Source organism: Triturus cristatus, chromosome 1_2 (genome assembly GCF_964204655.1).
Source record: "Triturus cristatus chromosome 1_2, aTriCri1.1, whole genome shotgun sequence".
Classification (NCBI taxonomy): Eukaryota; Metazoa; Chordata; class Amphibia; order Caudata; family Salamandridae; genus Triturus; species Triturus cristatus.
Window position 1 is genome coordinate 920,050,765 of NC_140580.1, and position 11,022 is coordinate 920,061,786.

Genomic DNA, 11,022 nt, shown 5'->3' on the forward strand with positions numbered 1-11,022 from the left:
TCGGTACATGGTGCTCTCTATCAGACGGGGCCTTTTTACCTCAGAAGGCGTTTGGCGTTTTATGAGCCTTCCCGGCAGCTTCGCTTGAAGGGTCAATGCCTCGTGGCGGTCCCTAGGTTCCGTCTGATGAGGCTAGGTGGATGCTCTCTCTCGGTGAAAGCAGCCAGAGATTGGAACACCCTGCCCTTTGAGTTACGGAACATGGATAATCCTAGGCTATTTAAAAAAAAATTAAAAACTTTACTCTTCCACTAAATGCCTTTTGGGCAGGAGCTCTCGGTCGTTCACATTCTTTCCTCTTTTGCTATTTGGGTCCTGCGCCGGGACACTTTTTTAGTATCTGTGCGCGATATAAAATGAGGCTAACATAACATAACATATTCAACTCCGAATTTTGCATAGGTCATATGCCCCCAGGACAGTGCAGTATCGCAATCGACATTGTGCGCCTGAGGAGTGTGCCAGGGGATGTGGTGAGACTGGAGCATTTTTTCATATACTGTGGGCATGCTCCAAGATTCAAAGATATTGGAGGGGCCTGGCCCAGGTGATGTCAATGGTGGTTGGGTCCCAGGTCCCGGTAGAGGAGAGATGGCATATCCGGGGGGTGACGGGCGAGACAGGCTGTCCCAAATGGGCCAAGATCTGGCTCGCACTGGCGGGTGTGGTGGCAAAAAGGAACATTGCCCGAGTATGGGGTGCTGGGGAGGCTCCAACTGTGGAGTCCTTGATAAAACAACTTTGACTGGTATCAACAGGCAGAACAGACAATATACCAGAGCAGAGGTTGCCCACGCAAATGGGAAAGGATATGGGGGGCCTGGGCATCATGGTGACTGCCACACGGTGCAGGATTTTTCATGGGGGCACCATAGGTGCAAAGGAGGGCTTCTAGGGCCCCCAATGTCGCTTTCTGACAGCCTTCCCATGTCGCAAAGGCCGACATGGAAAGGCTGTCGGAAGCCAACATCATGCCCCTGGCGGCAGAAATGCCGTCCTTAAGGGATTATGAGGAGCTTCAGACCGACCAACGGGCTCCGACCGCACACATCCTAAATCGTCTATCTTAAGCATGACTTACCAGTGCAACACATTCGGTAAAAGGCCGAATTCAAATGAGGCCGATGATTCAATAATAACTTGCAGTTTCTAAAATTTAGATGGTACACATGTGTCCCAATTATAAAATGTATTGGGAAACCTGGACATGTTTCACCCATATTACACCGTTATGGCCAGACTCTATTACCTTTCAAGGCCTGGATTCCCAGGTCTGTGAGATGCACAGCCTATGTCCTGTAAGGCTTCATAAACTCTTCAACATCATATGTTCTAATAAATGAGATTTGATGTAAGAACATTTTACACAAATAGAGACTTTTCAAACAAGCATTTGCACTGCAAAAGGTCTCGCATTGGCGAGATTTTTTCGACCTATTGGCATTGTATATGACAATGCGTTTTATTTATGTTTAAAAACCTGCGAGACCTATTGCATTGCAAATGCTTGTTCTCTCTGTGCAGGTTTTCTCTTTTCCTAATGACCCCGAAGATTTGTCATCTGGTGAGTGTTTTATCATGAGCCTTATTCAGAAAAGTAAACTTACACTTTTGGTGCAAGTTTACTATTTTTTTTCTATTCACAAACTTCGAGTGTAGTTTTACATGCAGTATCTTTACGACTGTGGCGAACTCAGCACATTAGAAGATAGGACAGTCTCTGCAGTCGTAAAACTACTGCTCGTAAAACTACACTCGTAGTTTGTGAATAGCAAACAAATAGTAAACTTACAGCAAAAGTGTACCTTTAGCTGTGGGAACAAGACCTTCAATGTGGTGTGATGGAGCGTTTGGTGTGAGGGTTTTCTGCGGTGCAATGTGGTCTGTGTAACTTTTCCATGTAGTGTGATGTACCGAAAAGAACAATAATGAGATGAATGGAATGCTTGAATTAATCATAATAATTGACATTGCTCTATTATTCCATTCAATCGTTTTATGCTCGTTGTACCACTATAGAGAGGGACCAAACATGCCAAATAGTCTTGGTTTCACCTCAAAATGGTCAGTCACGCCCAAAACACTAGGTCATATCCCCCTCAACAGGACGCCATGCATCTCTGTCCATGTTCTGACCTTTTTAGGCTTCTTAAGAGGGATGCAGCTTCAAAAATAGAAACAAGAGTTCAGGCAGGGAATATTTTGGTATTCAATAAAAATGGGCAGGAATAATCTTAAACCACCATTTCCTTGAATAATAATTGATGAAGCCCCTACGTTTAGACCAAAGGTTTTCAACCCGTGTTAGACCTGTAGTTGTGTTCATGCCCCCCATTGAGCCCAATAGTTGAAGGCATCTATTTCATTGTCACAGAAATTGGGCTTGTCACATCTAAATTTTGAGGTCAATCATATGTGCAAAATGAACAAAAGTATCAGCCAATGTGAGATAAGACATTATTTTAAAAATACTTCAAGAATTATTAGCATGGTTCATTAAGTGGACCACTTTTATTCATAACTTTAATAAGTCAATATAAGTCTCACAAACAATTAAAAAAAAATCAATAAAAAAAAAATAGGTAGCAATATGAAAACAGTTCTTTGAGCAATTCACCCTTCCATTCTCCATATAAAACACAAGACAACCCTACTAACACCGCAGCGTGTTGTAGGTGGCGTTTTCTATGAAATGCACAAGCAAATTATTCTTACAGTCCCATGATGTAATGCACTTCTGTTGTTTTGTTTTCAAGGGCGCTGGAACACCTTGAATATGTGGGTGGATGTGTTTCAGTAATTTAGCGATACAAAAATGTAAAGCCTTCCTCAGTGCCTGCATTAAAAAACAATATAGATATTTGTGTTTCTCCAATGTGGAATGAGTTGTGAATGCCTTTTAAAGCCTAAATTTAATCAAGCAAAAAAGGCACAATGATGACAGCGCCTGGATAGCCTCAGGGGTGGTAAGCAGCTTTTTACAAGTCCACCTACCATTACATCACATTGCAGCAGTCTGGGCACACAACTCCCTTGAGGGGAGAAGATTCACTGAGAGAATCTACCTGAATCCACGACCTGTGCCCAATGCTATCTTCTTTTCTTCCGCCTCCACTGTTCTCGTGATGACACAGCTGGTTAGTAGAATCTGAGTGCTAAAACTTAAGGAACATGCTTTTTTGACATCCGTCCCTCCCCCTGATGAACCAAAATGGTCTCCATCAAGTGCTTCTAGATTCTCCATAAAGCAGGTTGTAATTGAGATCAGGAGGAGGCTTTGAATTTCAACAAAACAAGTTGTTTTGTTTGAGGAAGAATGTCTTGGGGAATAGAAGATGGTTGTCCCCCGAACGACACTATTTACCAGTACTTGGAGTGCTTAAAAACATTTGAAAAATAAATATGTTACGAAAGATTGAAATGTTCGTAAAGAGGTTAAGTTCTGAAGAAGGGAACACGAGAAATTGTTATTATAGTAAATTATCTCTAAAAAAGAGTGGGGGTCCAAGGGATGTAGTTTAACGACTCAAACAGTTCTCAATCCCTAATCCAGCACATGTATACACAATAGAAGAACTGGGAGTCCAAAGAATGTTTAGCAACAATAGTGTAACCACTCTAAAAATATCGAACAAGGTGTTTGCTGGTGTCAACTAAGTACACAATGTGTCCATGAGTGTATGTACGCGTAAACAAAGTTCCCATCACCCACGACAAGTGGCTTGCTTCATCATTTGGGAACCGGGGAACTTGACCAAGGAACCATCTTCTACCAGATTGATGTAGATATTGGTTCGATGGATGTCCCAAATGTGTAACTGGATCGAAGGGGCCACAAACGTGATAATAGTGGGTGATGTATGCAGTGCAAGTGATAAAGAAATAGTGATTTAAAATTGGTTGTCAAGATACAATATGTGTTTATTCTAGTGCTACCTTGATACCAAGTTAAAACTAAACAGTGCTATACAGTTCAAACAAATAACTGTGTTCTTAAAGACTGGTCTACATGTTTCAGCTCTTGGATATACTCTATCCCAGCTTTCGTCAGGACCAGAAAGCTACTGCATATTAACGGTGTAGTGAATACAAAAAAACTCAAAAACATACAACCTGGACCATGATCTTGGTACAGGTAAATACCCGAATTACACTGGGTATGTGCCTCACCCCACCCGGCAACTGCTCATACACCGCGAGAGGTACCGACGGAGAGAGCGGTGCCTCCTATACCTGAGCAGTTGCCGGGTGGGGTGAGGCACATACCCAGTGTAATTCGGGTATTTACCTGTACCAAGATCATGGTCCAGGTTGTATGTTTTTGAGTTTTTTTGTATTCACTACACCGTTAATATGCAGTAGCTTTCTGGTCCTGACGAAAGCTGGGATAGAGTATATCCAAGAGCTGAAACATGTAGACCAGTCTTTAAGAACACAGTTATTTGTTTGAACTGTATAGCACTGTTTAGTTTTAACTTGGTATCAAGGTAGCACTAGAATAAACACATATTGTATCTTGACAACCAATTTTAAATCACTATTTCTTTATCACTTGCACTGCATACATCACCCACTATTATCACGTTTGTGGCCCCTTCGATCCAGTTACACATTTGGGACATCCATCGAACCAATATCTACATCAATCTGGTAGAAGATGGTTCCTTGGTCAAGTTCCCCGGTTCCCAAATGATGAAGCAAGCCACTTGTCGTGGGTGATGGGAACTTTGTTTACGCGTACATACACTCATGGACACATTGTGTACTTAGTTGACACCAGCAAACACCTTGTTCGATATTTTTAGAGTGGTTACACTATTGTTGCTAAACATTCTTTGGACTCCCAGTTCTTCTATTGTGTAAACACGAGAAATTGCACATGCGGTGAAAAAGACGTGCAAATTGTGAAAAATGCAACTAAGCTACTGCAAAGGGAACAAGACAAGCCCGGCGGAGCGTGGCGCTCGCTTGGCGGGGGAGCGCATTCCAGGCGGGAGAGCAGACCCTTTGAAGTGCGATGCCAAACGGATTGCATGGCGGCACGATGCGCGTGATTGTGCGCGTGCTCGCTATGCAATCCGCTTTTCGGAGCACTTTTAAAAGCCCCTTACTATATCTCGCTTTGCGATCGCTTACGCGATAGCAAGGCGAGACCTAAAAATTGTATATTGTTTCTTCAAATACAATAACATAATGCATCCTACGGGTGCCTATGTGTAACTTTTCACAACAGAGTCAATCCGTAGCCACTTTTGTACAATCAAAATGCAACGTATAAAGCATAACAGAAAGTTTGTGACATTAATGTTGTGTATAAATTAAAAGATCTAAATGATGCAACTCCCAATGCATTTCGGGTTCTAACCCTTCTTCAGGGGAGTATCCAAGTGGGTGTGTTGAACAAATGGTATTTCTTCAGCGTGGAGCTACAGCAGAGAATGACAAACAAGAAATATATATGTATCACGCTGACATTGTCAAAAATAAAACCAATGGATTAATGATAGAATTTGCACGTGTCACGAAATATAGAAACAAATATTAGAGGGGAAAGAAAAAAAGGGAAGCGGGAGATTGAAGACACCAATGCTGTGGTGCACGCTGTGAACAAGCCTTAAAGAAGAGGTGGAAAACCCATAGAATAAAGACTGAGCAATACGGCTTGGAAAAGCAGTGCACCTGTGTGTGATAGAGGCATGCTGATGTAAAACGTCGAATGGTGAGTTCATACGATAGTTCACTGGACACACGCTCTAATAACCGGTGATAGGAGAGTGTGAGAGAGACGATCAACAAGAATGCAGGTGGGTGCTGTGAAGCTTAATGTTACTGAATATGCAAGTTGAGGCTCACCTATCTTCAGGTCACGGTAATATAAAGTTTCGATGAACAAGAAGTACCAACAAGTGCGACAGCACTCCGCGAGACCATTAGCAGTAAACAAGGGTCCTGTAAGTAAAGTACGAACGGATGTGTCACTGGTCTTGATAGAGGGAACATGCACTGGAGACGTGAAAGGAGAACACAGGGAGTTTATGGTTTACCTAGTGTCAACAGGAAAGGACTAGTGGCTGAAAACGGGGAAAAAAACATAGATTGTAAAACCTTAAGTTAGGGAGCACAGCCGGGCGTAACTCAGAAACTATCGAGTAGAAAGCAGTCTAATGTTAAAAGTTCTTACCGCGTATCACCCAAGGCGGGCTTTACCCCTTTGTGAGTGAGCACGCTAACACACTAAAAGAGCAGTTTACTTTGAATAAAATGTTCCCTCAGATACCCTTCTAATTAGGAGTGCAGGTCAACACACACACAACGCAGACTATTACCGCCAGTCAACATACCATATCAACAAGTCTGCGTTGAGTTTATATTTCATTCTAAAAATCACGCTCCGGGCCAGGGTATGTGCTCCTTATTTGGCAAACCACCGTTATGTTAAAATACAATTTAAAAAAGGGGTGGGGGGGTAAAGAGTCTATAAGAAAACCCCTTTTCTTTCAATGAGTGTGGCTATCTTATACATGGCAGCATTATCCAATATACCCACACAATCAATTTATTATGATTTGGAACTCCGAAGAGTTCCACATAAAAACATATATCCAGTTTATCAATTTACCCATCACTTAAATGGTGAAAATTCTATTTTCATATTACCCACTCGTACTGGTAAAAATCTCTCATCCCCCTTTTTTTTTTACCCCTCTTCATCCTCTTCACTTCCCCCTCTTTTGCCTCCTGCTGCTTCCATCACTACCTGTTTCATCTGCCCTCTTTCCACATTTTGTTTTTCCTCTTTCTTTTGCCTACTACTGACGTCAGCTACCTCCTTCCTCTCTTTTTCTCACACAATCCTTCTAACCCTTTGCCTGGTCCTTCTTCCACCACATTGTACCTCTTTCTCTCTTACCATCTTCCTCTTCTTGTTATCGCCTCTTGTTCGGACACAAGCCTCCTTCCCTTACCTTCTTTTTCCATCCTTTAACTCCATCTTTTCCCACCTTTCATTCTTTCACTTCTACCTAATTTTTCTCTTTTTACATCATCTACCCCATGCGTTGTCTTTCCCTTCCACCGGCTCATACTGTGTCGCCATCTTCATTCCTTTTTAGGTCTTTTCTAGGCAGGGCGCATGCTCTGCTCTAGGAGATGACCTTTAGAAATTGGTCAGCTCTTTTTAAGCACTCGTGCTTGTGCTGGCATCCCCCTTGCGGGAGCGAGCAGCGGCGCGCGTGCTAGTTAAAAACAGATGGCCCGCGCGCTGCTGCTCGCTCCCGCAAGGTGGATGCCAGCACAAGCACGAGTGCTTGACACAGCTTTTTGCATTTGCCCGTTTTTTTTCTCCCATGTTTTGTCTTGCCCTCGCTATCCCTTCTGAACTGCTTGTCTTCCCGTGGCGTTGCCAAAATGTCTATGTCTGTTCCATTCGGTCTAATAGCAAAATTAGATGTTTAAGTACGTTTTCATGCACCTAAAAAAACAGGAACAGTTTTGCATATTTGCGATTTCCTCTGCCAATACTGAATCATTTTCTGTATTTATGCTGTCCACGGGTTTGCTTTTCTCAAACGGTGCAGTGAAAATGTAAGATGTGTGTTTACGGGTCTGCTTCGGCTGTCATCGCACAGTAAATATTCACTATATAAGTTCAATGCTCTGCCTTAAATTCACGGTGCGTTGGTTATGCTGCTCTGCTATAATTTCACTGCTCACTGTTTCTTTACACGTTTGCTGCTTCCTCTGCTATAAATTCACAGGTGTTGCACTATCTACGGGAAACGGCCACTACAACGTGGCCGTTTCCACACAAACCATAACCACGCATGCATTACAACGCATGTGTGGTTACCACAAAAACCTTTACCACACATACCTTTACTATGAGATACCTAGTAAAGGCATGTTTGGTAAAGGCTAAAATTAGAAAAAGGGGGCTTGGTGGTCTCCCCCCCCCCCCCCCCAAAACCTCACCTGTCACATCGAGAAATGCAGGCAATCGGTGTCCTTTGAGAGGAAACGGACAGAAACTTCCGCTTCCTCTTTACGACGTCACCACGGAAGATGGAGAGGAGACGACGTGAAGAGGTAAGGAGAATTTTAGTTTTAAAATGAATTTTTTTTTTGTAAATTAAAAAAAGGATTGAGGGTTAAGGGCAGGGGTAAATATAAGGATTGGGGGCTGGGGAGTCACGTAAGGGTACAGGGGAAGGGTATAACCTTTACCAAGAGTATGCCCTTACCATGCATAAATTTACAACGAAAACCGTTGTAAAGGTATGCGTGGTAAAGGAATATTCGTGGTAAAGGTTACGTGTTGAAAAAGCATTCAGTTGTAACGTATGCGTGGTAAAGGCATGTGTTGCAACGGAATGCGTTGTAACGACATACAACCCTATCTACGGCATGAACACAACTCCGCGTCTGCATGCTAATCAACCTGAAAGTAAAAGTTACAGGCTTCATTTATTTGCCTTTTGAAAACTACATAAATAGATGTAATATACATAAATGATACATGCTGTTCAAACCTGTGTTTACGCTGAAGGCCACTGATTCGTGTTTAAACTCTATAGTCTAGTGGAGCTCTAAATCCATTCAAAGCGAGACATGTGGGCTAAGCAGGAACTTGGAAGGCCTAGTATAAACTATTTAACTACATATGTCTGCAGAATAATTAAAGGGGTGACCTGCTTCCAACAGACTATACTTTTGCATTAAGGTCAGAAATATGGTGCACCACTGCTTTTTACAGGCGCCATCTTTAAAAGTTACCAATGCCCTCATGGAAATAAATTGCCTTACAACAGGCTGAATATGTTATAATTAAAATGTAAATCAATTTATAGGCACAAAACTTCAAGCACATGTGGTTAAAAAATAGTCAAGAACAGCTACCACTGTTAAACGAAATGTGACCGGTTGCTCTGTCTTCTTTCTGATGTTTGTAAACACGCAGCTTCTGTGCTATATGGCTAACCACTTATATGGTCCCAAAGACGAGACCTATTGGCTATGCCAATGCTTGTTTCTCTCTTCTTCTTCCAGCCAGTCTTTTTTCTATCACTATTTCTCTACCTTCTTCCTTTCTCCTTATAGTTATCTACTCTTGATTTCATTGACTGCCAGCGCACTGGAATGCGATCCGGAGCTCTATCAGGAGCTGATGTGGCTCAGATTCAAATGAATCCACCTCACCAGCATTACTAAGAGACACCATTTGCACACATAAGGCTTAGTGGAAGTGAGGGGCGGCAGAAGCACACAGTAGGTGCCATGCAAAAATCAGCCTTACATTTTTATTTATTTTTTAGTTATGCTAACTAGGCATTTCTCTGCTGAGTCCTTCGTAGAATGGAAGAAAGGAAGTCCATTGATCTCTTAGTGATGCAATGTAGGATCAGCATTTGTAGCTTGAAAACAGCTGGCAAAGAGGGTGCTATACTGTTAGGGACAGCCCACCCTACACTAACCACATGCACAGATTGGGGGGGGGGGGGTAGGGGAGTGTTCACAGGTCGTTGAGCCAACGCTGTGACTCGAACCTGGTTCCCCAGTTCCAAAGTTGGTAACTCTGGTTCTAGTGCATTCCAAGTCACAGCAATCTAAGGTCAGCAGACATCACTGGACAATATAGCCAGCTGATGCAGTCTGCGCCCCACACTCAGCTGGCTTATGAAGACAACAAGCATTAGCCTCCACATAACTCAACACAACGTCACACAATTAAGTGCCACACAATTCCATAACACAAATGCACACCGCATAATTCCACTACACACACAATTCAAAATCTTATGCCACACCACACAATTCAACTCCACATCATTTCAGTACAAGCCACATAATGACAATCCATCAAATTCAACATAACAAATTTCCAGTCTGCTCCATGACACATAATTCAACTACACATAATACCACTCCATGCAACATAATTCAACTCCAGATAATTCCACTACAAATAATTCCACTCCAACATACATAATTACACTCCATGTATATCCACTCAGCTCCAAAATACATTACACTCAACAAATGTCAACTCTGCAACCTGCCCCATATTTACACTCCACAGAATTCAACACCACAAGTCCATACCACACAACATAATTAAACTTCTTTCAATACCACATAATTACACTGCACATAAATCTACTCTATGCCACATAGCAACACTCCCATCTAATATACTTCACACACACCATGCCACATAATTCAGCTCAACATAATTGCACTCAATGCCACACAACACAATTTCGTCTATTCCACAGGACAAAATTCAACACATAATTATACTACAAACCACATACATTCAACCCACAACACAGAATTCCACCTCATGCCACATAATTCAACACCACGCCACATAATTCCACTCAATATATGCCACACCATGACACACAAGTCCACTACACTTAAAACCACATAATTACTATCCACATAATTCCATTATACACGCATGGACTGATTCAGCATTTCTCAAATAGGTTCACTTCAGGTCTTTCAGCAGTTTCTGTGCCATAAAGTTCCCAAACAATCCAATCCACAAACACACTCGTCTTTCAGTGTCTTCTGCGTACACAAGTGCAGCCTCTTTAAGCGTCTATAACCTTCTCTCCCCTTTATTCTCTCTCACACACTCCTACTACTCTAGAGTTCATTCACAATTTCATACATAAACTACCTATCCCTTTCAATCTTACTATCTACTCTATACAACTTACACAAAGTCTTGGGTGCTTTGGGCTTTAAATTAGTATAGTCAGAGGAAAGGCATTTCCTCTCCACTCCCACTGCAAAGAGTGATACATTTACTCTGTCCTTCATTGTCCTTTTGCTGTGTTCCAATGTATACTGGCATCTATAGTCTCCTACAGTGGATGTTGTCAGCAGACGTCTTAAAATAGAAGCATGTTTCCCACAATCTCACCTGTCTGCTTTATTCGAACCCTTTTTAAATATTCAACTTTGCATCTATTTTTGTGCTCCTTCTATTTTGAATTTCTGTTTGAGTTGTATTCC